The 26,210-nt window shown below is 40.6% G+C and overlaps 1 protein-coding gene across 3 annotated transcripts in view; it reads right to left on the bottom strand.

Moving 5' to 3' along the window:
* Positions 1 to 5,248, bottom strand: part of TAB2 (TGF-beta activated kinase 1 (MAP3K7) binding protein 2) — a 91,377-nt gene extending 86,129 nt beyond the window's left edge. For 2 of the 3 annotated variants that reach the window (XM_005552087.5, XM_045391386.3), the window contains exon 1: positions 4,871 to 5,248. The gene's annotated coding sequence lies outside the window, so the exon portion shown is untranslated. Of the gene's footprint in view, positions 1 to 4,105; positions 4,234 to 4,870 lie in introns of those variants that run through there. The other variant, XM_065543555.2, reaches the window with a different exon arrangement.
* Between the last annotated feature and the right edge of the window lie 20,962 nt (positions 5,249 to 26,210).

The raw sequence follows: 26,210 nt of genomic DNA, 5'->3' as shown, positions 1-26,210 counted from the left end.
TTGCAAAAACGTTCCTTAATAATTTATGTAACAGATTCTTTGAATTAACAAGTAAAATAATGACAAAAAGCAAACATTTACTCTATACTTACTATGTGCCAGGCACTGTACTAAATATTTTTAAAGTATTCATGAATTGGAATTTTATACAATATTTGTTGTTTACTTGTTAAAATGCTGAGATCCAGCTCATCAACCTATTCAACAAGATATGACACAATGTTCCTTCACCAGAAAAAGAAAGATATCATATCCATTTTACACAGAGGAAAACAAGCTCAGAGAAGCTAACGAATTGTAACTGGTCCCAAATCTAGTGGCCAAGCTAGTAAGTGGCAAAATCGGGATTCAAAATTCCAATTTTCTATCCAGCCATAAAACAGCTTTCTGAAGTACTAACAATAGGAAATCGCGGTTGAAACTCTAACTTTGAAGTACAAATATAATTGTGTTCTGAAATTTGAAGTGTATTCTTAAAGCAAAAATTTTATGTATGGGATAGGCTTTGCTTTTTGAAATCAAGGATAATACCCATTACACAGCTTTTAAAAAGATCAATAAGTAATGTTCATTCCCTAATTCCCTTTTCTGTTTTATTTTTCTGCACAGTACTGTTTTCTCCCAGGCATATTACACTGTACTCATTTATTAAGTCTTTTACCACTAAATGTAAACTATATGAAAACAGCTATTTTTGTCTGTTCTTCAATACAGCACCTCCAGCATCTGGAAGAGTCCCTAGCACATAATAAGTGCTCAATACATATTTTTGAAATGAAGAAAAGCTTGGCACACAGTAGGCATTCAATAAATATTAGTTCCTTTCCCTTTATTATGCAGGATATCACTCCCTGGGTATCATATTCTTAACTGGAATACATGATGAGAAATGAAATAAAATTTCTTACTAAAGTTTTACATTAAACATGCATAAGGCAAATCAAAAAGTCACATTCAGCAAAGCCTCATTTATGAAGCATAAAGGTAAGGGGGTGTATGTAAATTAAATTTTGAACAAATGCACTTTTAAGTGCCAAAACTTTAATCAATTTTCATAGACATCTTTTATTCATATAAACATACACAATTTTACTTTGTGACAATTCTGACTTGGATGTCCTGAAACATTACTCGTCAGCTGACACTTCTCACTGTGCTCATTCCTTCAGGAACAGGAAATAAAGTAAACATATTCTGTAAAATAAGCCAATAAAAATCCAAGTAAAATGCATAACCTCAATGTAGGAGCTGTGTGATCATTATTCTGGCATCTTTTTCTTTTCTTAGGAGGCTGAATGAATGTAGGTAAAGTACCACTTGCTAGTAAACAGGCTGTTTTGAGAGATGGGATACTTGGAAAAAGATAGCACCCTCTTAGCAATCTCTAATTCCTTAGTTTTATCAAGATCAAGTTTAGTGATTAACTAAAGAAAACATAAAAAGTATAACTCCTAAGAGTACTTACTCAGGTTTTTTAGCTTTCTGAGTAAGCAGCGTCCTTGATTTTTTAGGACCAGAATAATCAGAAACAAAACGTTAAAATACTTTAAGTATACTGGAAATATGAGTCAGAGGCAAAAACACATGAATATGCATACATTTAAATTCCATATAATTTCAATGTCTCCAAATTCTTATCATTTTAATACAGAGGGTTTTAAATAAGATGACATATAGAGAGTGCCAGAACCTATGAAACGGCTCAGAGGCAATCTCCTTCGTACAGTTCAGCATGATCATTTTCCTGTGCTTGGCAGCCACCGCTGCCCACATCTCCACATTCCTAGCTGCCTAAAACTTTTCATCTAATTCTCTGCTAGCATCTTATCCTCTGTCTCTCTTCCTTATTACTGTTTTGCCCAATCTTCACATGTACCTCTGTTACTACCTCATAATCCTTCTATTCTAGAGAGACCCAATATTAGATCAAATAAAGATGACATAAGTGAAACAAAGGGAAAGTGCTACTAGTGTTCTGGGTCACGGGAATCTGGCCAGAGAGAGATATAATGGAATTACAATTTCGATTTTTCAATTACAGGTTAATTTATGAACTTTATATATTGAAAAGATTATCAGGAACTTCCCCCAAAATATCTATAATAAGGCAAAAATTCTAAAATATGATAAAAAATAAACTTTTAGTCTTGATCTGCTTATATAACTCAAAAAAAATGCTGTTTTAGAAAACAGACATTCCTCAAGGACTTTTTTTGCAAGTAACTCATAAAGTAAAATAGCCTACATTATACTTACTTTTCAAAATGCAGTACGTTCACAGATACATATATGTACATTTCATTTTAAACAGTATTTTGTGAAAATAAATTTTCCTTACTGGGAAAACTACGGATGTAGAATAAACTATTTCTGTCAAGACACAAATGTAATAAGACATTTACCCAAGTGTAAGATGTTATTAACACTAAAGAAGCAATTCTCAATACTGACCTAAGTGGGTATCTGCTTATGTAACTGCGGAGTTTAAAAACCTCCTCATTTCATTAGGTGTTTGGGAGGCCGAGGCAGGTGGATCAGCTGAGGTCAGGAGTTCAAGGCCAGCCGGGCCATCATGGTGAAACCTCGTCTTTACTAAAAATACAAAAATTAGCCGGACGTGGTGGCAGGCGCCTGTAATCCCTGCTACTTGGGAGGCTGAGGTGGGAGAATCGCTTGACCGCAGGCGGAGGTTGCAATGAGTCAAGATCGCACCACTGCACTTATACTCCAGCCTGGGCGACAGAGCGAGACTGTCTCAAAACAAAAACAAAAACAAAAACAAACAAAAAAAAGAAAACAAAAACAAAATTAAAAAAAAAAATTGTTTCCCAGTCTTAGCAATACCCTCAGCTGAAGGCAAGTGCTTTTTTCCATTAAATAGAGGACCAAGCGTAGGAGTGATTTCAATCTAATGGGATTAAGTTAAAATTTATTTTTCAGAGAACACGTATTTGATGAGGTTCTCATTATTTTACCCACTTCTTAATGAGTCACTAAAGCACACGTTCTACTATGAAACAGTTAACTAAAGGGGATTCAATAGTAGCATTTCATCGGTGTCGTTAAGAGAATACTTTTAAACTCAGGAAAAGTTATTCGATGTACACAAGAGAAAAAACAAATAATGGAGTATATGCAAGGGATAACTTACTCATCTATAATTGATATATTCAACTTTCAGTTTGATTCTTGAAAGATTTAAAACTTATGCACCCTCTATTAGAAACTGATTAGACTTATGGGGGAAAAACCCAAACAGAAGTTCTGAATCACTGGAATTTTTGTTCTATTTCCTGTTAACACATTGATAGTACCATCGTTCAACATATTCTCTCCATACATGTTTTTTAAAAGCAGTAGAATCCTTAAACTAACTGTACCCTAATTTAGCCTATAGCTCAAGTATCTAACAATTCTTCCCATTGTTTCTAATTAAAATGCTCAGCCAAAGCATACAACAAAAGAAAAACAAGTCTTCCTTTATTACAAACTGCCATGGTTTCAAAATTTAAAGTTTCAAACCGTCAAAGTTTAAAATCGTGATTTCATTGTTACAAAGAATGTAAAGATATTTTTGAAAAGGTGTCAATACTCTGCTACTGTATGAAGAGTGTGGTAAGCAGAAGTGAAAAAACTGAAAGCAAATACTCTATTCCATGCCCACCAAATTTCCCGGCCAAATCTGGAATTGCATAATGATCATCATAATCTTTAGAGTATACTAAAGCGGAAACGAAATTCCTTTTCTAAAATGTGAATCAATCTGACCCCAAAATTAAGACACTTTACAAACTTACCTAAAACAGACAAAATGGATGCAAAATTATACTGCCGTACAGTTGCTCTGAATACGATCTTAGCGTTCAAGAACTTTCCAATGAATAAGGGCACTCAACAGCCTGCACTGGGGGCCTGAATTTCATGAACTACGGAGAAACCCCTGTGAAGCTGCAAATTCCCTCCACTCTCCTGGAAACCCCTCTTATCAGAAACATTTGAAGAATTTATCCACAACAATTAAGCTGACTTGAAGAATGGAAACCTAACATCTCAAATATACTATATATGGAATGAAACATGGCCAAACACATAAATACAAACTCACACGGTCTCTGACACTTTGGTGTACAACTCTGCCTGAACATCTCAGAGCATCAGCAACAGAAAGATCCACCTGTCACCTGTTAGGCAACGCCAAGAGACCCTTGCAGCCTCCCTGCCTCAACCACAATCGTAGGGTTTGAGGTTGATGGGACAGAAAAATAGAAACATCCAGTGAGATCTAAGGGGCCACATAATCAGAGCAAGGCTTGCCCCCCACTTCAAAGAGCTACAGAAAATCAAGATCGGCAAGGGAACGATGTTCTCCCCCTCGCTCGACTCTCATATAACTGCCCCATGTCTCTCCCCAAAAACCCCCGCCCCTAAATTATCTTTAACTATACCTCGGCTCCCCAAAAGGAGATTTTTCCTCCCCCGCCCCCACCTCACACATGCCTGGGGGCGGGTCGGGGGCGCCGACGCAGGGAGGGGCCCTCCCCAGACCCTTGGGCCCTCCCCCACCCGGGGCTCTCCCCGGCGCACGATTCCAATGAAGCTCCCCCTCCCCCCCGCACGGACGCCCCAGAGCCCAGGCCCGGCCCGATGCTCCCCACCCCCACCGGACTGGGGGACTCGGGGGGCCTCCCTCTCCGCCTCGCCACTGGGGGAAGGAAAGAGACGGAGGGAGGAAGAGTGTGAGTTAGAAGCGGACGCCCCGCACGGGCCTCGCGAGGCGGCAGAGCCCCTTCCAGACGGAGGGGGGTGCGGGGCGATGAAGGGAGAGCCGGGCTGGGGATCCCGCCGAGGCCCGGCAGCGCTGTCCGCTTACCCTTCGCCGCCGCCGCTTCCCCCTCCTCCTCCTCGGCCGCCGCCGCCGCCGCCTCTCCCACTAGGGCAGCCGTCTCCACCGTCGCCGCCGCCGCCTCCGCCACCACGGCCGCCGCCAGCGCCGCCGCCGCCTCCGGTTCCACCCGGCAGGGGGGACACCTCAGCCCTCCCTCCCTCCCCGCTCAGCCCCCTCCGCTCGCCCGCCGCCGCCAACTCCCTCCGGCCGCCGCCGCCGCCACCGCTCCTGGCTGAGGGGGAGGGGAGGGGGTCGGGCTGGGTCGCCCCGCAGGCGGCTGCAGCAGATCAAAAACGACGGCTGGGCGGCGTCGCCGCTCCCCGATCCTCAGCTCCGGCTTGCTCGGCCTCCCCACCTCCCTCTGCCCCCACCCCCCTCGCGTTCGCCTGCCCTCCCCCCACCCCCCCAGCTCTCGCTCGCTCTCGCCGCGGCTCTGCCAGCCCAGTCCAAATCAAAATACTGTCACACAATATGGCGGCGCGGCGGCCGGCAAACACCGCGAGATCTGCGGCCGCGGCTGAGGCGGCGGCTGCGACGAGGCCTCCCCTAGCCCAACGGCGGGGGAGCGGCCGGCGGCGGCGGCGGCCGGTGGATGCTCTTTCGCCGCCCCGTACCCCTCCCCTGACACTCGCAGTCTCTACGCCTGTCTTACAAGGGCTGGATGGAGGACGCGGGCCGCCGCTGGGGACTTGCGAGGCGGGCGCCGGTGCGGGCAGCCGGGGGAGGGCTGGGACCCCCTTTCTCGGCCTGGGCCCCCCATCCTTGGGGGTAGGGTGCGGGTCACACCTCCCGCCACGGGGGCCGCTAGCAGTTTGGGCTGAGGGGAGAAAAGAACTGAGCTTGCGTCCCAGCTGCACCTCGCGGAGGGGCTGGCCGGGTACGGAAGCGGGTGGCGGGACTTGCGGGGCGGCCCGCGGCGCCGCGCGGGTGGGGTCCGGGGGTCCGGGCGGACCCCGGGGCGCAGCGGCGGTCGAGAGGAGCAGGTGGGCCCGCGGCGGAGGCGGGCGCCGGGTGTCTGCGGGCCGGGACACACCCCCTTGGAGCCCGACCGCACCGAGGCCGCCGGCTAACGGGAGGGACCCGTGCGGAATCGTCCCTGGGGTGTGCGGGAGACGTCTTGGGAGCCTCACAACTGGCAACTTCGAGACTTGAAAAAAGTGTCGGCTTCTGACTTTTCTTGAGCAGTTGAGGGGGAGAAAAGAAATCTGAACGCTGCGAGAGTTTCGTTGTTTCGATTTATTTTAATTGCACGTTCCTAGAAGTCCTAGAAGCAGAGCCAAAGACGCTTTAGCTTTGTGGGGAGGAGGGGGGGCCTTCAAGTTTCTATCTCCTTAAATAAATATTTGTTTAGTTTCCCCCTAGGGGGAAAAAAAGTGTTTAACACTCAGACACGTCTCACAATGTAAAATATTTATTTAAAAATTCTAGCGCTTTCATGGTGCCCAAAACACTAGGGCATTTTTCTGCCCCTGTCCAAAATGTCCATATCCCTGCCAGTTTCTTCCTTGAAACAATTCTTACTCCCGAGAAAAATCCTAAAGGACCATTTTTATTCTTATATTTCCAGTGTGAGCACTGTAGCTACAGTGAGAATTTTTTTAAAGCATCTTTTTTTTTTTTTTTTTTTTTTTTTGAGACGGAGTCTCGCTCTGTCGCCCAGGCTGGGGTGCAGTGGCCAGATCTCAGTTCACTGCAAGCTCCGCCTCCCGGGTTCCCGCCATTCTCCTGCCTCAGCCTCCTGAGTAGCTGGGACTACAGGCGCCCGCCACCTCGCCCGGCTAGTTTTTTGTACTTTTTTAGTAGAGACGGGGTTTCACCGTGTTAGCCAGGATGGTCTTGATCTCCTGACCTCGTGATCCGCCCGTCTCGGCCTCCCAAAGTGCTGGGATTACAGGCTTGAGCCACCGCGCCCGGCCAGCATCTTTTAAGTAACAGAGCCTTCCCCACAGTTAAAGTTCTTTCTCCCCACTTCCTTTTTCCTCATTCATCCTTTAAAAAATACCTGAAGTCTGGGCTATAGCACCAATTCAAATACTTTGCCACTTCAAAAGCTGAACGTACTTACGATTTACAATATCGGAATTTAATTACTCTCCATTGGTGATATCATTAAGAGAAGCAAAAGTAAAATTAGGGTTTACAAAATTGGAAAGATTCTAGTTTTACTGGCAAGAAGAAATCATGAACTTTAATACTTTACAGCAGTTCTCTGAGGAATTATTTCCATACTCAATGATAAAATAATTGATTAAATAATTTTAGATAAATTGAATCCAGTCAGTAAATTTAACTTGTCTTTGAAACCATTATAAAGTACAGAGCCAACAATTGCTTTTGAAATGGTAGGATAATGTATTTTATGCAAATTTTTAAAAATTTATGGAATGTATATGTACATATTTTAATAGAAATATAATGCTTTATAGACTTACAGGTGTGAGTAGGTCAAGTCTAAAAACCAGTGGGGGGCAGAGAAGGTATGTATAAGAAATACATCCTTGCACCAGCAGTGAACTTAAATCTATCTAGTCATGAGGAAGCATCAGACAAACCCAAGTAGAGGAAAATAAAATATAGAATAACTAGCCTGTATTCTTAAATCATGGTCAATGTCATAAAAGACAAAGACTGCAGACTAGAAGAAACTGAAGACATGGTAACGAAATGCAATACGTGACCCTAAACTGGATTCTTTACTGGAGGAGAAAAATGTTATATAGGACATTTTCGGGATAATTGGTGAAGTTGAAATATGGGCTGTAGATTAAAGAATTGTATCAATGTTAAGTTTCCTGAATATGTTTGCATGAGAATATCCTTGTTTATAAGAAAACACACTGAAATATTAAGGGGTAAAAGAACATGATATGTGTGATTTTCTCCCAAATGGTTCAGAAAAAATAAAACACATGCATATACACACATACACACATCTCTGTTATACACATATACAGAAAGAAGAGATTGATGCAATTTAAACCTTGGTGGTGAATCTGGGTTATTTTTAAAATAAAACAATTAAAAATTGGTGAATCTGGATGTTTCTGTACTGTTCTTGCAATTTTTTGGTAAGCGTGAAATTATTGCTAAGTAAATAGTTTTTTAAAACCCAAGAGCTTTAAACTTCAGAAAGTTCCTTTATCTCACTAAGAGGAGGACTGTTATAGAGAGATGATAGATCCTTTTACAATGGAACTATCCCTCTGTTCTGAGTAACTAACTGGAATTTTGGTCATTCAGCCTTTTCTTCTTCCTTATTTAATCTGTTTGAATTTGGGACAAAAGTAGTTAGAGGAGTCCTTGTGTATTTGGTAAATGTGATTTCTGTATTTATTGATTCAGTAAATATTCAGTGTCTTTTATCTTCAAGACTGGAGAAAATAAAAAGGAAAAAACAAGACTGTGGCTTTCAGGTGCTCTCTGTAGTCATTACAGGAAAAAAAAAAAAAGGTCCTGGACTATGTTCAAGAGCTTTTTAGTCTAGTATGGTCCTGATACAGTAGCCACTTGCTACCGGGGGCTGTTTGAATTTAAATTAGCTAAACAAAATTAAAATTCAGACCTCCAGTTGCAGTAGCCACATTTTAAGTGCTCAATAAACCATGTGTTCCATCTGTTCTATCGAACAGGGCTTGTAGTAGAACAGACTGCACTATATAAATAGCATTGATGCAAGGTAGCTGGCAATAAATACCATTGAAACTTAGGGGAAAAGGGATTACTTTGCACAGGGTGGAAGTGGAAGAGATATCAAGGAAAGTTATTAAAAAATTGCACATAAACAGGTGAAAGTGAAGCAAGAAGCAAGAGTATTCCAGGCAGAGAAAACATGCACATAGCAGAAAAGGGAGGGATATCTGTGAGAGCCCTTCATTCTGTGTATCTGTAATAGGAGGTAGGTAGAGGAGGGAGAGTAGGGCTGTACGAAACCACAAATGCTGAGCTGCTGTTCTCTAGGCAATAGGAAGTCTGTAAAGGTCTTTGAACAAGACAGACAAAATGAACAAATGGTTCTTTAGGCACGATAATCTAGCAGGTACATGAAATAGATTAGGTTCGAAGGCAGAAAGACCAGATAGCACTGTAATAGTCCAAATGAGAGATAATGGAGAGTTGATATAGTGTGGTCTATTGCATATGTTTAAAGTTAAATCCCAATCTGTAATGGCTTAAGTAATAAAGAATTTCATATCTCACAAATTTGGAAATTTGGAAATTCCAAAGTAGCATAGACTTCAGGTCTGAAGGATTCAGAAACTCAATAACATCATCAAGGACAGGTCCTTTCTATTTCTGCTTTGCTATCTTGGGTGCAGGCATCACTGTCTGGTTAATAGTAAGATGGAAGATGGTAGTGGTCATTCCAAGCATCCAAGTCCAGAAGAAGCATCCAAGTCCAGAAGAAGAGAGATCATCTTAAGAGAGGGAAAATGTTTCCCAAAACTGCTCCCTACACCTCCTGACTGAATTCCCTTCCCTTCCTCTCCCATCTCCTAGGCCATAGTTGGATCGCATGCTCATTCCTGAATCAGTCCCTGGTCTACATGGTGGAACAAGTGTCAAGGAGTCAAAGATGGAGAAGTAAGAGTTAAAGATGACTCTGAGGGTTTGAGCCAAATGAGTAGGGAACAAGAGAAGAGAAGAAGTTGTGGGAGGAAAGAAGATTTTTGTAATAGTCCTCAGTTTGAGATGCTAAAGAGATGTCCAGCTGGATATGACCAGCAGGTGAAAACATGGGACTGGAGCTGAGAATGAAGATCAAAGTTGAGGATGTACATTGGAAGTCATCTGCAGAAACAGAATAAATAAAGCCATGAGATTGCCAAAGGAGAGGAAGGGTGAGGAGAGCCCACAAAGCAACCCTGGAGGGAGAGGTGCAAACAGGGAAGGCACGGTCAGCAAGCTAGGCAAACCTGGGCCATGTATAGCACAGAAATCAGGGGCAACAGATGGAGTTTCAGGAGGGCCAACAGTGTTAGGAGCTGTGGAGAGAGAGGCTGAGATGGGAGGATCTCCTGAGGCTGAGGTGGGAGGATCTCTTGAGCGTGGGAGTTTAAGGCTGTAATGAGCCATGATTGCATCACTGCATTTCAGCCTGGGTGACTGAGACCCTGTCTCAAAACAATAAATAATAAAAATAATATATATGCATATATTTTAAAATATTAGGTGGCAAAGAGAGAGGATGGTAATCTGATGGAACCGTAAGGTTAAAAAACGTCTGTTTAGGCAAGAAATAAAATGCCACGTCCACGTTTTTAGGCTGAGAATAAAATTCAAAGGTGAAAGATTGAGAGTATGAGAAGATAAGATAATGGATACAAAATTTCAGTTAGACAAGAGGAATAAGTTCAAGAGATTTATTGTGCAACATGGTGGCTACAGTATTGTACTCTTCAAAATCAGACAGTAGATTTTAAGTGTTCTCACCACGAAAAATAACTATGTAAGGTGATACGTTATCACAATTCAGCCATTCCACAAGGTATACACTTCAAGATATCGTGTTGTACATGATCAATACACAGAATTTTTCACCCAGCGGTAGAGAGGTTGTGGTGGCCTCCATCCTCTCAAATATGTGAAAAGCAAAGAATCTTAGGGGTTTCAAAACACATGGAGGCAGGGCACAGTGACTCATGCCTGTAATTCCAGCACTTTGGGAGGCTGAGGCAGGTGGATCACTTAAGGTCAGAAGTTCGAGGCCAGCCTGGCCAACATGGCGAAATGCCATCTCTACTTAAAATACAAAAATTAGTTGGGTGTGGTGGCATGCACCTGTAATCCCAGCTACTGAGGAGACTGAGGCACGAGAATCACTTGAACCCGGGAGGCTGAGGTTGCAGTGAGCTGAGATTCTGCCACTGTATTCCAGCCTGGGTGACAAGTGAGACTCAGTCTCAATAAATAAATAAATACATAAAAATTAAAAAAAAAAACCATGGAAAGGAGATATCAACTGATGTGATGTAAAGGAAGAGCATCATTCATTCATTTTTGTCTTATTTCTCTAACATACATGAGGTAATTTATGTATGCATGCTCTTATGTGCACAAAATGTGATATGTATGTGTTGTGTGATGCCACTGTAGGGAGAAGCACCTGAAGTTGTTATGAATGATTAAAAAATTATTTCAGAGAATACTAACAGTGGGGTCCATGAGAAATCAGCAGTCCTGTTCACCTACTCAGTTACCCTTTGCATCAGGACTAGACTTGAAAACAGAAGGAATTAGAATGAGGTAATCTTCTCATCTCTCCCTTCCTTTCATGACATATTGTAGTCTCTTTCATAAAAATCAGAATGGTGTTGGTCAGCATAATTGGCAATTATTTACAATCTGTCATAACATCACCTATCTTTAAGCTGAACTTGGGTGCTCAATACATTTAAGGTTCTTCTTCACCTTTGGATAGCTATCAAACTGTTGTTTAAAAATTCTGTTATCTTCCCAACTGGCCAACAATGATGGTTTCCATTTTTGAGACTAGGTTCCAATATAAGATCTTAGAAAATATTGCTAAATGTAGGACATGGCATATTGATACAAGGTTGTAAAGCACGAATGTGATAGGAATTTAGAGCATACAAAATTTACTAATTATAAACCAGTTACTACGACTAGCATTAATAGTGGTATCATTACTACTACTACCAATTCACAACTAAAGATAGGGAGGTTTAAGAGGTTAAATGACTTACATAATCTAAAACAACTAGTAAATGAACAGCGGGGCTTTGAATAGATCTTCTGACCCCATACATTGGGTCCCCTCACCATACCATCATGCAAGACATATTCTCTGTGCTTTAACAATTTTCAAACAACTATTAATGACAATAATAAAATGGGTAGGCAGTTTAAGAGAAACTAAGTTACTCTGGGAGTTTCGAGAGGAGAAGATCACAGGAGAGGGTTATTGGAGGTGATATTCCACATGAACTTTGAACAAGAGTTGAAATTTCAATTGACAGAAAAAACAGGAGGGCATTTCAGGTGTCTGTGATAGCTGGAGAAAAAGACAGAGAGTCAGAAAAGATAGAGCATATTTAGGGAACATGAAGTAGCTGATGTTGCAGAACTGTAGGAAAAATGTAGGATAGCGGTGGGAGACAAGACAAAGCAGGTAGCAGTGTGAACTAAATTTGGTAGGTGGAGGTGTACCATTCAAGTTTAGTGAATGATGGAACATAATTAGATCATAATTAGATCTATGCTTGATCTACCCTCAATTCAGGTGGAGAAGGAAGAGAGCGGAAGTAGGGAGACCATGGAGTCAGTCATCACTCAGCAAAGGTATGGGGAACCCAAACACACTTGTGGCAATAAAAAAAAGAGTGAGAAGCAAGATAAATTTCCATGGTAGATTTTTCTTTTTTATCACTTTAGACAAATGAAGGAAAACACGGGGTGAGGGAGAAAGGTATCAAAGAAGAATATGTGATTTTGACACTGAATAATGGAGAACTGTTATTCTATTAACACAAATAGTAAAGTAATGTAGAGATATTGCTTTTGATGGGAATAATGAGTTAGAGTTTTTCATGTATTGAACAATGATTTTAGTTCTCCTGGGGGCCTTCTTGAGCCTTCTATGTCATTCAGATATAAAAGGATGAGAGGCCAAACTTACAGAGAATGCAAATGGACAATAAACGTACAAAAGACTTCAGCCTCATTGGTAATCATGTAAATGCAAGTTTTTTTAAAAGAATATATTATTTTCCAGCCTATTACATAAAGGTTGAGAAAACAAACTAGACAAACTACTCAGCAATAAACTTAAGAAAAACATAGGATTTGTAAGAAGAAATCTAAAAGGTCTATTGAAAGACAAAGAAAGTTGGAAATAAATAGAAATAACATATACTTGAATAGAAAGTTTTAATATTTTAAAAATGAAAATTGCCCCCACATTTCTGTTTTATGTTTTTGTTTTTGTTTTGTGATGGGGTTTCACTCTCACCCAAGCTGGAGTGCGGTGGCACGATCCTCCTTCACTGCAACCTCCGCCTCCCAGGCTCAAGCGATCCTCCCACCTTAGCCTCCTGTGTAGCTGGGACCACAGGTGCGTGCTATCATGCCTGGCTAATTTTTTTGTATCTGTGGTAATAACGGGGTTTCACCAGGTTGCCCAGACTGTTCTCAAACTCCTGGGCTCAAGCAGTCGGCCCATCTCAGCCTCCTAAAGTGCTAGGATTTTAGGAATGAGGCAACGCACCCTGCCCTGCGATTATAAGCTTAACTCAGTCACAGTCAAAAGTTGACAAAATGAGTTTAAAAGCACCTGGATATTTTATTAAGTGAAATAAAATAACCAGGTTGCAGAACACTGTGTATAGCATGCTATGATTGCTGTAAAGAAAGGAAAAATCTCACACACACACACACACACACACACACACACACACACACACACACTGTCCTGGGAAGGGAAGGGAAATGGGCAACCAAAGGAGAGACAGACATCTCATTTCATCCCCTTTCCTATTTCTGAGTTTGAAAATGTAAATACATTATATATCAAAATTAATGAAATCAATGAAGAAGAATAGTTAGACCATTTTTTTTTAAAGAGGAATAATTGAGGCCGGGTGCAGTGGCTCACACCTGTAATCCTAGCACTTTGGGAGGCCCAGGTGGGTGGATCACGAGGTCAAGAGATCGAGACCATCCTGGCTAACAAGGTGAAACCCTGTCTCTACTAAAAATACAAAAAAATTAGCTGGGTGTGGTGGCACACCACTGTAATCTCAGCTACTCTGGAGGCTGAGGCAGAAGAATGGTGTGAACCCGGGAGGCGGAGCTTGCAGTGAGCAGAGATCACGCCACTGCACTCCAGCCAGGCAACAGAGCAAGACTCTGTCTCAAAAAAAGAGAGGAATTATTGGTGTTGGGGTGGGGAGGCATTGGTATGACATACTTGACCACATAAAAGACTTGTTACAAGGATTAAATAAATGAACATATGTAAAGAGTTTGCAACACTATATGTAAAGCATATGTAAAGTATATGTAAAACAGCATATGTAAAGGCTTTGCACGTGAAGTATCACATAAATATTTGTTGCTATTATTGTCACAATCTTGATATGTGAACTGTATGACTTAAATGCCATCTATCACGAAGGAATATATCGATAGATTTTTACTATATGAAGTTTAAAAACTTTTGGAAGAGAAAAAATTAAAAAAATAAGATGAAACACAGCAAATGGGGAAAATAGACTTAGAACATATATGATGAGCAAGGTCAGTCATTTCACAAATTTTTTTTAATAGCTATCCTGGGTCAGGCGTTACACTAGAGGCTGGCTATGTATATGATGATTAAGAAGATGGTCTGGCCCTCATGGAACTTATAGTCTACAGAAACTAAGAGTTAATATTCTTAATATGCAAAAGATTATTAAAAATCATAAGGGAGAAAAACCCACAGGGTCCAAAGAATTTTTTAAAAAGAAAATATCAGCTGGGTGCGGTGGCTCACCCCTGTAATCCTAGCACTTTGGAAGACTGAGGTGGGTGAATCATGAGGTCAAGAGTTCAAGACCATCCTGGTCAACATGGTGAAACCCCGTCTCTACTAAAAATACAAAATTAACCAGTCGTGGTGGCACATGCCTGTAATCCCAGCTACTCGGGAGGCTGAGGCAGGAGAATCGCTTGAACCTGGGAGGCGGAGGTTACAGTGAGCCGAGATTGCACCACTGCACTCCCACCTGGGTGACAGAGTGAGACTCCATCTCAAAAATAAATAAATAAATAAAAAGAAAATATCACTAATGGTTAAAAATATAGGAAAATAAATTCAATCTCTGTAGTCAATTTCACTTGAAAAAACTAATAAGATACATTTCTTTCTTCGTTTGTTTGTTAATGGTAAAGATTTTTTTAAAAAGCCAAACTCCAGTGTTGGTATGGTGGAGACAGAGGCATTCTTGTATCCTGGGAGTGGGAGTATAATCAGCGTAAGCCTCCTGCAAGGCTGTTTGACGACATGTATTGGAATTTTAAATATGTAAACTGTTTGACCTCTTCCACTCCTAGGAAGAAATAACTGGGTGTATATTTGAAGATGTGTGTCAAAGGATGCTTACCTCAACATTCCTTAATAATAGTAAAAAAAAAAAAAAAAGAAAACAACCCTAATACGTCTTACTAGGTAATGAGTTAAATTATGGTGCATTGGTACAATAAAATATGATGTAGTGGTTAAAAAGAATGTAGATTTATACACATTGACATGAAAAGATGTCATAATATAATATTATGTGAAGGAGGTAGATTTCATGATAGATTGTCAAAAATACTATGATCCAATTTAAAAAAATGTGGGTGTATGTCTGAATGTGGGTATGTATAGAAAAAAGTCTGGAAAGATAGATTCTAAAACATAACAGAATGCCTTGGGGTGGTAAAATTAGGAGTGATCTTTGTTTTATTCTTTGTACCGTTTTGCTGGCGTTTTCTGAATTTTTAGCAATGACTAGATTACTAAGATGTCAAAATAAAATTATTCAAAAGTTGTTCCTAAATATTTCTGAAAAACTCTTTGGGAATAACTTTGGTTTAACCAAAGCCATGATAACTGAAATTTTTATTATTCGGACTCTCAGGTTTTGCACATTTATATTTTTTCCTGTCCTAAGTCAGTAGGGAAACCTTTGTAAATAATAAAATATTCCAAGAATTTGGAACAAAATGACAATCACAGAGTACTGACCTCATTTCCACAACAGTTAAAAGTATTGAAGAAAAAGAAATCTTGAGAGGGCAGCAGACAAAAAAATCTGAGCAGCATTGACCTCTCTGAAATGGGTTCCTTGGCAGGGGTGGGGGTGTGGTGGAATGGAAGATAAATGAGGATTTCACGTCTTCCTTGGTTTGCTACTGGCCTTATTGTTCCCCAAACTTCATAAATTTCCCCAAATAGTAGTCTTTAGGACTCACCTTGTCCGTGTCACTCTTCTCCCATCCTGGTTGAATTTCATCTTATTTGCCTTGTTATCTGGACATAGAGTTCTCTTGGCTTTGCAACTGTGCTAAGGTGGCAGAAAAATTCCCCAATTCAACCCAGTCTTTTGTGAGACTTGGGGGCCTAATGCTGATCATATTTGCAGCAGAATTGCTCTGTAACTCACAACACTACCCATCTATGAACAGACAACAAGGATGTCTCAGCCCCAGATGTTGGGGCTGGAGGAGGGGCAGCCTTTGGGGACTATGGGGTGATTGTAATGAATCTGTGATTTCATATAGGTCCCAAGTTTAGAAAACGAAATAGACAAAAAGACAATTACTGTCATGTGGGGACCAACATTTTGAAACACAGATTAAAAAGGAGTTCCTGTTTTCAAAAGTATACAAACTACAAATTAAGAAAATAAACTCTGTATGGTCTTTCCTGTATTTGTATTTCTGTACATGCAGTTTCCCTCTGCCCATCCCCACCCGCAACTTTCCTGCCCTGCTGAACCCAGCAGTGGCAGGATGCCCAGCACACAGCAAGTGTTTTTTTTGAGACAGAGTCTTGCTCTGTCGCCCAGGCTGGAGTGCAGAGGCGCGATCTGGGCTCACCGCAAGCTCCGCCTCCCGGGTTCACGCCATTCTCCCGCCTCAGCCTCCTGAGTAGCTGGGACTACAGGAGCCCGCCCCCACGCCCTGCTAATTTTGTGTGTGTGTGTGTTTTTTTATAGAAAAGACGGAATTTCACCGTGTTAGCCAGTATGGTCTCGATCTCCTGACCTCGTGATACGCCCGCCTCGGCCTCCCAAAGTGCTGGGATTACAGGCGTGAGTCACTGCGCCCACTGCAAGTTTTCTTTCCTTTTTTTTTTTTTGAGACGGAGTCTCGCTCTGTCGCCCAGGCTGGAGGACAGTGGCGTGATCTCGGCTCACTGCAAGCTCCGCCTCCCGGGTTCGCAAGTTTTCTTTTTTGAGACGAAGTCTCACTCTGTCGCCTAGGCTTGGAGTTCAGTGGTGTGATCTCTGCTCACTGCAACCTCCGCCTCCTGGGTTCAAGCGATTCTCCTGCCTCAGCTTCCCAAGTAGCTGGGACTACAGGACTGCGCCACCACACCCAGCTAATTTTTGTATTTTTAGTAGAGATGGGGTTTTGCCCCGTTGGCCAGGCTGGTCTCCAACTCCTGATCTCAAGTGATTCTCCTTCCTTGGCCTCCCAAAGTGCTGGGATTACAGGCCTGAGCTACCACTCCTGGACACATAGCAAGTTTTCAACAAGACTGTTCAGTCCAAATTGTATAGCCCTGTAGAACAGCCCACCCACTTCTTTCCCTTCATCTTAGAACAAAATTCTCACATGAGTTACAAAAAAAGGGAAACAAACTGATTGTGGTGGTACTTAAAGGTGGACGAAGGAGAGGCATTGATCATCTTCATATTCCTAGGCCTCATTATTGCTTTACCGACTAGAAAAATTCACAAAATTTTCTGAACATTTCTTTTCCAAAATAAATGTGGAAATGCTTGCTATTGTAAAATGGAAAAGCTTATGCGTTCTGAAGAGCTTTATAATCATAAGTCTGTGTATCTGAATTGGAGGAAAAAATGACATGTGAAGGAAACATTTGTAGACTCCAGTTTCAGCTACTATAGCATTTCTTTAAATAAAAGTGAAAAGAATATTACCTCAGATTTATGAATAACTGCTTTGTCTATGTTACTCTCAAAGTCAGCATTTCACGAAAGAACTTTGTGTTCTATTGTTTTTTTTTTCTTCTTTGAACTACTTTTCTTTCCATGTGATAATGTCAGGATTTTTAGTTTCTAACAACTCATCTATTAACAGCAAAGAACAGGCAGGACGTTTGAGATAAGGAAGTAATTAGGAGGTGCTTTTATGTGTTTAATGGTTCCTGAGTCTGAACAGTCTTGTGAGATTTGGATAGGGCTCTTTGAAAAAGGAAATGTATTCAAAGTGACAAGCTAATGCAGGATTTCAATTTTAAGCTTGTGGTGAGCCCAGTAACATAGGCTCATGTAGCAGAATTTGACATTAGATTATGTTAATAAGGCACACTCCTACCCCAACTCTATCCCATTTATACTAATAATCAGTATATCAGACGGGCATACGAACAGGCAGAAAGACATTCTATCCATGACAAAACAATTTAAAACATTTTCTGAGTGATGTTTCCAAACTTGGAAAGACTGCAGTACAGTCGGCCCTCTGTATCTGTGGGTGCCACATCCACAAATCCAACCAATTGTAGATGGAAAATATATAATAAAAATAACAATAACAAAACAACAAGTAACAATATAATAAAAACTAATACAAGTAAAAATACAATAGGTAGCATTTACGTTGTATTTGGTATCATAAATCATACATTGTAACTAATCTAGAGATGATTAAAGTATATGAGAGGATGTCTGTGATATGAAGATACTATGTCATTTTGTATAAGGGACTTGAGCATTTGAGGATTTTGGTATCCATGGGGACTGGAGGTGGAGGTATTCTTGGAACCAATCCTCCCGGGATACTGTGGGAGGAGTGTACTAGGCCACTTTTAAACAAATGATTCTAGTCCTTTAGATAAAATGAGAGACAATCCTGATAATGGTGTACCTATGCTGTTTTCCATAGAGAAATCAGATGTGTGTTGCATATTTGTAAAGCCAACTGCTTTGTGAAGTGAAGGCAGAGTGTCAGGACCTAGGCTTTTGCTGTCATGTCTGCCATTTCTTGTGTTTTTACCCATCAGTATAGGACCTGCTCCATAACATGTCTTCTTCTGGTGAGCCCGGACATGTCTCACTTTTGAAGCTCCAGAAACAGAGCTGATCCAATTAAAGCAGGCACTTTCAGGTGGAATTCACAGATTTTGTTACTGAAGGAACAGGGAGAGCCAGCAGGAAACTGGGCTGCCTGGCAAAACCCACGGTGACCATCAGTAGAAAGGGAGATGTGATCACTATAAAAATGAAAAGCATCTTTAAAAATAATGAGATTGCTTTTAAACCTAGAAATGAATGTGAGGAAACCACATCAGGTGGCCATAAAATCAAGAGTACTGTAACCTTAGATAATGACTCCCTGGCTGAGGTTCAGGACTGGGATCACAAGGAGACCTCATTGGGAGAAAGATGGTGGGTGAGAAGATGGGGGTGGAAAGTGGTGAGCAATATTACCTGTGCTCAGAAACAGGGGATAGAATGAACAAATTCAGTCTCAAACTCCTAAGGACTCCTAAGCTGTGATCCAAACTGCAGAGGTTGTTTAAACAAAATTCCAAATTAAAAAGAAAGTTTCCTGTTCCTTCAGTGTCTAACTGAAATGCCACCTCTGCACTCACTCTTCCCAGTCCTCCAAACAGATACTCTCTTTTCATCTTTTGAACCTTTAGCACTGGCTTTGCGCCTCCCTCGAGGTACTCACCACTCATCGCCATTTAGATCCCCACTTTCCTGACTTCACTGATTCACCTTTACCTTTCCATCTGCCATTGCTCCTTGTACAGGACCTCGTCCATAGTAGGCATAGCAAATACTTCAGTGAAGAAGTAAATGAATATATTGATTATTTAAATAGTCCAGTAAAATGCAAAGTTAGGTACAAATAAATCTGTTGTGGATTGAACAAAATCAATACATGTAAAAGTTTACTTTTTTATTGCACAATAATACATATTTATCATAGAACTTTAAGAAAATACAGGCAAGTAAAAAATTATCTATAATTATTCTATCAAGAGAAAGCCACTCTTCTGTCTTTTCTTCTATTCATAGACATACATAGATCTATGTATGCTTATATTTATATGTATAAATATATAATGTGAACACAAACACACACGGATACATTTTTCCAACCAAAATATAATAATAGGGTATCCTGCTTTGTAGCCTGTGTTATTTCAACTTCTCTGAGAAGCAGACATCAAGACATGATTAGATGCAATGGTCCTCAACACTTTTAGCACTAGGGATGGGTTTTGTGGAAGACAATTTCTCCACAGACTATGGAACAGTGGAAAGGATGGTTTTGGGATGATTCAAGAGCATTACATTTATTTCTATTATTATTACATTGTAATATATAATGAAATAATTATACAACTCACCATAATGTAGGATCAGTGGGAGCCCTGATAGATAATCCTATCTGGGGTTGATGGAAGACAGTGACAGATCATAAGGCATTAGATTCCCGTAAGGAGTGCACAACCTAGATCCCTTGCGTGCACAGTTCACAATAGGGTTCGTGCTCCTATGAGAATTTAATGCTACCACTGACCTGACAGGAGGCAGAGCTCAGGAGGTAATAGGAGTGATGGAGAGTGGCTGTAAATACAGATGAAGCTTCACTGGCTCACCTGCTGCTCGTCTCTTGCTGTGTGGCCCAGTTCCTAACAGCCCCCAGCCCAGTACTGGCCCATGGCCTGGTAGTTGGGGACCCTAATAAGATAAGAATCTGTGAAAGAAAGTCGGGAGAGGCTGGGAGTTAGATAGATAGATAGGGGAAATAAGTCTGACCCCAAGTGAAGCAAAGAAAGATAGGAAGGTGACTGGTAATATCCTAGACTGCCATGTAGTGCAGAGAAAGTTCAGCAAGACCTTGTGGAGTACTTTAGTAGAAGAGCCGGGAGATGTGGACTCCTCTGCCATCAGAAGAGTCTACATTTCCCAGGAAGGAGACTGCAATAGTAACTCTGTCAGGTTCAATCACCACGGCCTTGGCACGGATGCAGAGCCAGATTTTCGGAGAACAACAGCAGAGGCCTTTGGGCAATTATACTCCCTGTAGTTGGAAGTGCACTACCAATTAACCACCTTTTATTAGGGCCATCTTTCCAAGCCATAAAATACTCATATATAGGGTTTCAATAATATTTATGCTTCAAAAATAATACATAGATATTTTAGAAAACCTGGAAAATGAGCTGAAAGAAGATAAAATTTATAAGTAAGTCTAAGTCTAGAATTGCCCACTATTAACATTTTGATATGTGCTTTTTCAGGTTAAAGTGTATATATGTAATGTTATATGCTTATATATTTGTATAAATACAAAATATAAATATATATATATGTTCACAATTTTCTAGCATTTGGGAAAATGACAGTGTCTGCTCTTTAGTGTATCTTGGACATATTTTTGAATACCTGTATGAAACAGAACAGGCTGTAAGTTCGTAGAAGCTGATTGAGAGATTTTTAACATATACAATGATAAGACATTATATCTGCTGAAGTGGTTTTCTGCTTGGATTTTAGAGATAGGCTTGATTTCATACCTCTTCACCAAAGTTATTTTATAAATTGTATATACAGTTTTGTATTAAATGATATAAGAATGTAATGAGCAAATGTGCCGTAATCTTTCAAAGTTTACTTGTGTTTTCCAAAGTAGTAGCTTAGTGACTAAGCCAATAGCTTTATAAAAGTGATTTATTTTGAAATTATAAAAATAGCCGGGCGCGGTGGCTCACACCTGTAATCCCAGCACTTTGGGAGGCCGAGGCGGGCGGATCACAAGGTCAGGAGATCGAGACCACGGTGAAACCCCGTCTCTACTAAAAAATACAAAAAATTAGCCGGGCGAGGTGGCGGGCGCCTGTAGTCCCAGCTACTCAGGAGGCTGAGGCAGGAGAATGGCGTGAACCCGGGAGGCGGAGCTTGCAGTGAGCCGAGATGGCGCCACCGCACTCCAGCCTGGGCGACAGAGCGAGACTCTGTCTCAAAAAAAAAAAAAAAAAAAAAAAAAAAATAGTAATAAAAATAAGATTTTAAAGGTTGTAACATGTTCAGTAAATAGTGTTTGTTGAAAAGTTGTGGTTAAATACATAGAGCTCTTCTTAGTCACGACATACATAACTAAAGAAGAAATGTTATGTGGAAACATTCAAATGAAGATATAGTTCTTGTGATATGTAACAACTTTTACATGAATGAAACAAACAAACAAAAAGATTTGAGAATGTGAACTGGTATTCATTGAGTTAGCACCTACAAGGATGGGTTCTTATTTCTCCCCACCATGCTTTCTTGATGAATGTGTATGTGTAATGTACAGAAATGATCTTATTAACATTCTCTTATTAACTTCCTGCTGGCCTTCACTTTAAGAAATTTTTATAGTTGAAATGTAATCTATGTAGGCAGGCTTCAACAACCTCAATGTATAGATAAGATTATAATTCCCTTAATACGCCAGTTTATAATGGCCCCAAGCACCCACCACTTGACTGGCAGGCTTTCCAGCTTTCTTCTAGCATTGTTGTAGTTCCCCTGTTACTGTCTGCTGGTGGAGAGAGAACTCAAATGTCCCTTGAGGCTAAATTCGGTAACTGCTGGCTTCTTGTTGTGCCTTCTGGTTTTGGTTGTCCTAAGTGCGAGGGATTTGTCCCTGGTAATGTTCAGTGGTTGCTGACCACCCTGCCAAGAACCTCTATTCTCCTGCAGAGATGTGATTCCAGCCATCCCAATGTGGACCTCTGCCTATTAGCCTCGTTCATGATAATTCCAAGGGTGAGAAGGAAGATGGCCTCTCATCATCATCCAAATTCTACCAGGGTTCTCCCACAGCAAAACTCCCCAAGCTCTGAATGGCATAGCACCTGATATAGCAATTTCAATTTGGATATAGGTTCGTTTTTGCCAAGTTGCATCCAATACGCTTGAGTAGCTGAGTCAGGATTCTCTCTTTCCAGGAAGCAGGATGCAGAGACTGGGATACTTTAATTCCATGATTTAGGTCTTGAAGCTAAGAACCAATGGTATGGACTCTTTTCACCCCGCAATGCTCTCCTGGCCTTCTGCCCACTCTTCCCTGACACTGCCTCCTTAGGATGAATTTCCTCAGTCTGACACTGGGTCTTTCTTTTAACCACTGTGGAAGGTGTATGTGAGGGAAGAGGGTGAAGGTGAGGGTGGGGAAAAAGATGGTTCCTAACCAATGATTGACAAAAGGTTATGTTGCATAACACTAAGCTATGCTCAAGAATTAACACTGAATCAGGAAAAGGCTGAAGGAAAGAGAATGATCCCGAAGAGTCATCTTCAATCCAATATTAAATTTTAAAATACCTCACAGAATTGTGTAATTTTACAACTGGAAGGGATTTTAAAACCTTTTTCATCCAACTCCCTTATTTTATCTGTGCAGAAACTGATGTGACTTGCTCAAGGTCAGGGTTATTGACAGAACCAGCTCTATAATCAAAATTATCTGACCCTGTCAACCTCGCACCCACAATTCAGCAAACACATCTTACAGATCAAAACCACTCTGTTCTATTCTTACTTTTATTAGAATCAAACATACAAACAAGAGCTTCAACTTTATTTTTTAAATCAGAATAACTGTTAGCAATGTATAGATGTTTTAGGATGGATCCCTTACCTGGATTCACCAGGATTACAGTGATCTATTTTTAGTTTTCCATCTTCCTAGTCCTATACAAGATACTGTTTCTATATTGTTAATACATTGAGACAAAAATTCTTCAAAAATAGTAAGTAAAAAGGTATATTTCTATCTTTATCCAGAAGCTTTTATCTAGGAAAATTAAAAAAATTTTTTTCTTTTTTAGAGACAGGTTCTAGTTCTGTTGCCCAGAGTGCAGTGGCACAGTCATAGCTCATTGTAACCTCAAATTCCTGGGCTCAAGTGATCCTCCTGCTTCAGCCTCCAGAATAGCTGGGGCTACAGATACGAACTGCCATGCCAGCTAAGTGAAAAAAAAAAAAAAAATTGTAGAGCTATGCTATGTTGCCCAGGCCAGTCTCGAACTCCTAGTCTCAAGTGATTCTCCTGCCCCCTACTCCTAGTGTTGGGATTACAGGTGTGAGCCCTGCCCCTGGTGTAGTGAAAATTTTATCTAGTTTATCTAGCTTTATTTAGCTTCATTTTAATCTAACAAATACCTGAGTACAGGATAGAATAGGTTTGCCCTAATTTATAGCACATTGTCACGTGTATTCACTTTCCTTCTGATGTGAATTATTATTGTTATTATTTTTTGAGACAGAGTCTCTCTCTGTCACCCAGGCTGGAGTGCAGTGGAGCGATCTCAGCTCACTGCAACCTCCCCCTCCCAGGTTCAAGTGATTCTCTTGCCTCAGCCTCCTGAGTAGTTGGGACTACAGGCCCATGCCACCACGCCTGGCTCATTTTTGTGTTTGTAGTAGAGACAGAGTTTCACCATGTTGGCTAGGCTGGTTTTGATCTCCTGGCCTCAAGTGATCTGCCTGCCTCAGCCTCCCAAAGTGCTGGGATTACAGGCGTGAGCCATTGCACCTGGCCTCTGATGTGAATTATAATGGCTGCTGGTAAGACCCAGCGGCCAATAGACACTAATGTAATTACTATAATCTCTTGACCAGAATTAAACATTTCAAGCCAATGCTATACCACGAAAATTTTCTACTAAAATCAGACAGATTCTTAACACAGTTTTTCTCTTCCACTGTAATACTTTCATTTTCTGCTATATATGAAGTACATAAAAAGGTTAATAGTTGTGCAGTAAAGGAAGAAAAATAACTCCCATATTCATTTAGCATGAAAAGATTCTTTAAGCAAATCCCCAGTCAAGAGTTATGATTGATAGTAATAGTAGAGATAAGCATGTTTTTCATTCAAAATTAACATAAGCAGAAGGAATGTACTTTGCCAGTTATGGAATTAATCCCTCTAGCTGAGATTATCTTCAAAATTTTCAAACAGGTTCTGTCAAGCGGGAGAATATAATATCATTTTACAGAATTAGTGTCTGAAATAAAAAAATTAACATTTCTTTGTGTGTGTGTCTTAGATTTTGTAAAACATCTTCCACATTCTAATTCTTCCTTAGAATAAACTTAAAGAGTAAATACTATAATCTCCCAATTTATAAATGAAAAAAAATCCTGAAGTTCAACAAGGTGAAATGACTGCTTTAGGTTACAAGTGTAGTAAATAGTGGAGTCTTTTTTTGTTGTTGTTGAGACAGGGTCTCTGTCATTGTGGTGTGATCACTGCAGCCTTGACCTCCCGGGTTCAAGCAAGTCTCCCACCTCAGCCTCTGGGATAGCTGGGGCTACAAGTGTGCACTACCACACCTGGTTAAGTTTTTGTATTTTTTTTGTAGAGATGGGGTCTCCCTATATTGGCTAGGCTGGTCTCAAACTGCAGTCTCAAGCCATTGCCTACCTTGGCCACCCCAAGTGCTGGAATTACACATGGCTGAGCCATGGGCTGGGCCAATAGTGGAGTCTTGATTTGAAATAATGTTTTCTGATTTTATTTTTCCTTTTTTCTTTCTCCTTTTCTTCCAGTGATTTAAAAACTATATGCCTTTTCCCAAAGAATGCCTTTCTGAGGAATAGCATGCATATTTTCAGATACCTAGACTAGTGCCACTTTACTACAAAATACTATTGTGGCTTTGAATATAATCTCCTGAAATCCTTTAAGATTGCTTATTTTTTTTTTTCAATTAAATTGTGATTTAGTACCAATGGGTTCTTTGAGTATTTTAAGTTGATGACTCTACTTTTTAGGCAAATAGACTAAATTTATAATGACATTGTCAAGTATAAAGTAATTGTTTTCAGAATTTTCCTAATCCAACATATTGTCCCAGAAAATCAAGTATTTTTTAGCAAATAGGGAACCTGCAGTATAATAAGAGAAAAATCTAAGCAGAAATATCAATATTTCATGAACATCATAAATTATTTTAAAAAGTGGTCCTTCACTAAAACGTATATTGGTTTAAGGCCAGGCATGGTGGCTCACACTTATAATCCCAGCACTTTGGGAGGCTGAGGTGGGAGGACCACTTGAGGCAGGAGTTCAAGATCAGCCTGAGCAACATAGTGAGACCCTGTCTCTAAAAAAAAAAAAAAAAAAAAAAAAAATTATCCAAGTGTAGCGGCATACCCCTATAGTCCTAGCTACTCAGCAGACTGAACTGGGAGGATCATTTGAGCCTAGGAGTTCAAGAATGCAGTGAGCTATGATCATGCCACCGCACTCCAGGTTGGACAATAGAGCAAAACCCAATCTCAAAAAGAGAAAAAAAAAGTGTGTGTATGTATGTATTTAAAAATTACATAAGTTGGACATGCTAGTTGAAAAAAATTAAAACAATGCTGCAGGGTATGAACTAAAAAGTTTGCATTCCTCTTCTCACCCAAATCATTATTTGTGTGCATATATCTTGTCAAATCTTTCTAATCATTCGTTTTTAAAATGAGAAGTCATAGATATGACTAATAAATGAAATGCATGATCCTTGATTGGATCCTGAATTTAAAATTGATTCTATATTGATAATGGCATTGTGTCAATATTTACTTTCTTC

Source organism: Macaca fascicularis, chromosome 4 (assembly GCF_037993035.2).
Source record: "Macaca fascicularis isolate 582-1 chromosome 4, T2T-MFA8v1.1".
In the NCBI taxonomy this organism is placed as follows: Eukaryota; Metazoa; Chordata; class Mammalia; order Primates; family Cercopithecidae; genus Macaca; species Macaca fascicularis.
Note: the sequence above shows the minus strand (reverse complement) of the source record. Positions and strands in the feature narration are given on the sequence as shown.